The sequence below is a fragment of the Papaver somniferum genome, chromosome 2, assembly GCF_003573695.1.
Source record: "Papaver somniferum cultivar HN1 chromosome 2, ASM357369v1, whole genome shotgun sequence".
Taxonomy (NCBI): domain Eukaryota; kingdom Viridiplantae; phylum Streptophyta; class Magnoliopsida; order Ranunculales; family Papaveraceae; genus Papaver; species Papaver somniferum.
This window is the reverse complement of record NC_039359.1, coordinates 60947239-60952103: the sequence shown is the minus strand read 5'-3', so window position 1 is coordinate 60952103 and position 4865 is coordinate 60947239. Positions and strand designations below refer to the sequence as shown.

General features: G+C 36.9%; 1 long non-coding RNA gene across 2 annotated transcripts; it reads right to left on the bottom strand.

The window, feature by feature from the left end:
• Positions 1–2502: 2502 nt before the first annotated feature.
• LOC113353391 lies at positions 2503–4235 on the bottom strand. Of its 2 annotated transcripts, XR_003361256.1 has the most exons (4): positions 4208–4235; positions 3847–3914; positions 3125–3192; positions 2503–2687 (listed from the first exon to the last, which is right to left on the bottom strand). It is a non-coding gene; the product is annotated as an uncharacterized LOC113353391 (long non-coding RNA). The 2 variants fall into 2 exon arrangements; XR_003361255.1 differs by lacking the exon at positions 3847–3914 and having other exon boundaries at positions 4208–4234.
• Between the last annotated feature and the right edge of the window lie 630 nt (positions 4236–4865).

Below are 4865 nucleotides of genomic sequence, written 5' to 3'. Positions count from 1 at the left end.
ACAAACATCAAACAGATAACTGAATTTAAGAAATCCAATTGATATGAGGTACACGACATTGTGACAATGCCTCTGACATGTTGATATAGAGATAACTATGAGTGATCTTCGGATTTCAAAAGATTTTTGTTATAGATTACTAACATAACAGGGCAGTTAACATAACAGGGCAGTTAATCTATTCACATAGCATGCATTATGTTTAGTAAACCATGTACTTTCATGTAATAAACATGCTGCAGTAAAACTCACAGTGTCATGAACAACAATAGAGCCAAGGAAAATTTAGACATACCAGACTCAGCAATATCAATCTCATCCTCCTCGACTCCAAGGGTAGATGAATCCATGTCTATTGGTGTTCGTAACCAATTTTGTAACAAAATTAAGGCCTCAAGTGTCTTGGGCTTTAAGGAGCTTCGAAAAGGATCCAAAATTCTTTTTCCGGTACTAAATGCTGATTCTGAAGCAACGGAAAAAACGGGAATAGCAAATATATCTTTAGCCATAAGTGGCAAAATGTCAAACCTCGTAGCATTTACCTTCCACCATTGTAATATATCAAAAGTAGCATTTTCATTTGTGGGTGTGTAGATCGGTTCAGCCAAGTACCTTTCTACCTCAGATCTCCCAATGTCCTCCACATTACTCAATTGATGCTTTCGTTTATTCCTTCCCGCCATATACTTGGCCTTGCTAGAAATAGTACTTCCAAAACTCGAAGAACTTTGAGTAGAAGTGGAATTAGTCTCGCCCACAGATTCTGATGAAGATACTGCACATCTAACATTTTCTGCTTTATAAGCTGCAAACAGCTCCACAAAATTTTTCAGAACTTCTTGAACCCATTTTTCTACAAGTTTTTTCTTCATTGCTGGGTCATAATGCACAATTAAATCTTCAACAGTCACAAATAATCCATGTTATTTCTCTCGTGGATCAAGAAGTACAGCCATAAACATCAACGAATTCATCTTTCGGTATGTTCCCCAATATTTGTTGTACTTGAGCAACATTACAGCACCCATGTGGCTTAAGAAAGGGTCCTCATGTGTATTTTTCCATTCTTCTAATTCTTGACGAACAGTGCCAAGTTCCAATAAGAAAGAATGAGAAGTAACATAAGTATAAGCTGAAAATGCAACAGTTGCTTCATAAAATACGTGTAGAAACTTAATCAGAACTCTCGCGTTGCACCAATCGTATCGTTCAGGAGCATGCACTTTTGGCCTGTTTTTTTTCTTGGCTTTCCTGACAGCAGCAGAATCTTCTTCTTCAGTAGTATCAAGTTCTTCTTCATTGTCTGATTCCAGATCATAATCAGCATCAAGATCAACAGTGTCATCACCATCACCCATAATATTATCTGGTACTGGAATATCAAAGCAAAACTCTTCACAAAATTCCTTATCCAACTCACGTAGCCTTTCAAATGCCTTTTCATATCTTTCAGCAGCAACAAGCATTACGTAAGTAGAATTCCACCGCGTTCTCACATCTAATATCAGACCCTTTTTACAATCTATTCTTTCCGACTCAGCAACCTCCGTAAACCTTTTATATCTTGCGGGAGATTTCGTGACATATTTTACCACTGCCCTGATCCTGAGAAGTGATGTATGATACTTCTTCATACCGTCCTTCACAACAAGTGCAAGTACGTGAGCCGCACATCGAACAAGTAAATGTTTAGCTCCGAGTAATGCAGAACCCCAACTCTGAACTCTCTTCCTCAAATAGTCAACAACAACTTTATTTGCAGACGCATTATCAAGCGTCACAGTGAAAACCTTTTCAAGTCCCCAGTCTAGCAAACATTTCGCCAAAGCCTCTCCAATATTTGTACCTTCATGGCTATCAATCAAGCAAAAACAGACAATTCTTTTATGTAGTTTCCAGTGACGATCAATGAAATGCGCAGTCACTACCATATAATTGTAATTCTGCGATGACGTCCAAGTGTCAGTAGTAAGGCACACTCTTATCTTGTTTGCTTTGAAATAACTTTTCAGATTAGCCTTCTCTGTCAAAAACAGCTTGCACACATCACGGTATATTGTCATACGACTTGGAAGCTTAAATCGAGGCTCAAGATACTTACAAAAAGCTATAAAACCTTCACCTTCAACAATTCTAAAAGCCATTTCATCGGTAACGATAAATCTAATCAGCGCTCTCCTGCACGCATCTTGAGAAAAAGACACCCCAACCAACTGTGGTTCCTCTCCAAGCTTGCAAGGCTGGAAGTCAAGTGTTTGTTGTCCGTCAGCTCTAGCCTCATTCATTTCATTCTTATACTTACGACACTTATCCAAATGATGTTGGAGATTAGAAGTCCCATGTTTCTTACCATCCAAATTTTTCTTACCAATCTTGTAATTAGCCTTTTTGCAATATTTACATTTCGCTCTCTCACCATTTTCATAAATATCATAGTGATCCCATACCTTTGATCTTTTCACACTAGCATTAGGATTATTATCTAATGTTTCACCTGCGGCACAAGCATGTGAAGGTTCAGAAGCTGGTGTAGATGAGCCAGCGGTACTCCCTGTCCCTGCTGATGGTCCATGCACTTGTCCAGAACGCGGTGGACGTGGAGGGGGAGGTCCCATTTGTGATGCCACTCCATGTATAATTGGAAGATTAGAAGCAGAATCATCTTCTGAGATTTCAACCATGGTAACCTGCACAAAAGAAACAATTGAAAGTACTAACACCATACTGAATTGAACAAAATACTCATGACTTAGTTCAAATACCAAATAAATTAACTAGGTTGTACTAAAGAACTGAGATTGATTTAAAAAATCAATTAGAACTTGCTAGGTAATCAATTCAGTCCATATAAACTTATAAAAATCTCTAAGTTCAGAAATTATACAAAATTTATTGAAGTACACCAATTTAATTCTAACATGTAGCTTCAACTGAGTCCTAGCGGTAGGGTTGCCAAAGGCCTTATGTTAACGACAGAAACATCCTCTCAACAAAGAGAGAATGAGCTACAAGTAGCTTTTGCGATTCACCGCTAGGACCATTTTTATCATGCTCAATGATATTCTATCAAACTTCACCTAAACAATATAAAAGGAACCAAAATAAGCAAAACAGTTGGATATACCTTCTTAGTTTTCCTAAACCAACTCTGATTAGTTGAATTTGTTACATAAGTCACTACCCCACCGACACCTTACAGCATAGATATACAATACAAACACATGGGAATGACAGGGATAAAAGAATTAATTTATTGAAGTACACCAATTTAATTCTAACATGTAGCTTCAACTGAGTCCTAGCGGTAGGGTTGCCGAAGGCCTTATGTTAACGACAGAAACATCCTCTCAACAAAGAGAGAATGAGCTACAAGTAGCTTTTGCGATTCACCGCTAGGACCATTTTTATCATGCTCAATGAGATTCTATCAAACTTCACCTGAAAAATATAAAAGGAACCAAAATAAGCAAAACAGTTGGATATACCTTCTTAGTTTTCCTGAACCAACTCTGATTAGTTGAATTTGTTACATAAATCACTACCCCACCGACACCTTACAGCATAGATACACAATACAAACACATGAGAATGACAGGGATAAAAGAATTAATTTATTGAAGTACACCAATTTAATTCTAACATGTAGCTTCAACTGAGTCCTAGCGGTAGGGTTGCCGAAGGCCTTATGTTAACGACAGAAACATCCTCTCAACAAAGAGAGAATGAGCTACAAGTAGCTTTTGCGATTCACCGCTAGGACCATTTTTATCATGCTCAATGAGATTCTATCAAACTTCACCTAAACAATATAAAAGGAACCAAAATAAGCAAAACAGTTGGATATACCTTCTTAGTTTTCCTAAACCAACTCTGATTAGTTGAATTTGTTACATAAGTCACTACCCCACCGACACCTTACAGCATAGATACACAATACAAACACATGGGAATGACAGGGATAAAAGAATTAATTTATTGAAGTACACCAATTTAATTCTATCACGTAGCTTCGACTGAGTCCTAGCGGTAGGGTTGCCGAAGACCTTATGTTAACGACAGAAACATCCTCTCAACAAAGAGAGAATGAGATACAAGTAGCTTTTGCGATTCACCGCTAGGACCATTTTTATCATGCTCAATGAGATTCTATCAAACTTCACCTAAACAATATAAAAGGAACCAAAATAAGCAAAACAGTTGGATATACCTTCTTAGTTTTCCTAAACCAACTCTGATTAGTTCTTCTTCAAACTCTAATGAACTGAACTTCAGTTCTTCAATCTTGACAAACCCTACCATGGAATAAAAAAAACATTAGATTCAGATAAACAACAAACCATAAAATGGAAAGGACATATAAAAGGAACCTAAATAATCAAAACAATTTCATAGTTGGATATACCTTCTTAGTTCTTCTTAAACCAACTCTGACCAGTTCTTCTTCAAGCTCCAATGAACTGAACTTCATTTCTTCAATCTTGACAAACCCTAACATGGAAAAATAAAATAAAGGGTATTAGATAATTTAGATTCAGATAAATTGAGCGCTGCCTAAACACATAAACATTCAAGAATCCTTTGAATCTACTGATTAAACTCTTCATTACTGAGTTCTAACATAGTAACATCATACCAATTCATTCCAAACTGAAATTAAAAAACAACACCCTAAACAGATAAACCCTAAATTGAAAATTACAAGAAATCACATCATAAAAAAATTACAAGTTTACAACGGTTCCTAATCTTACCTTCCGTTATTGGTTTGCTTCTGGTGATGCCGATGATCCACAAAGCGAATCTGAGACTGAGCGAAGAAAAAAGAATGGAGTTGGAGACTTGGATGGAGATGAGTCTGTCTGAGA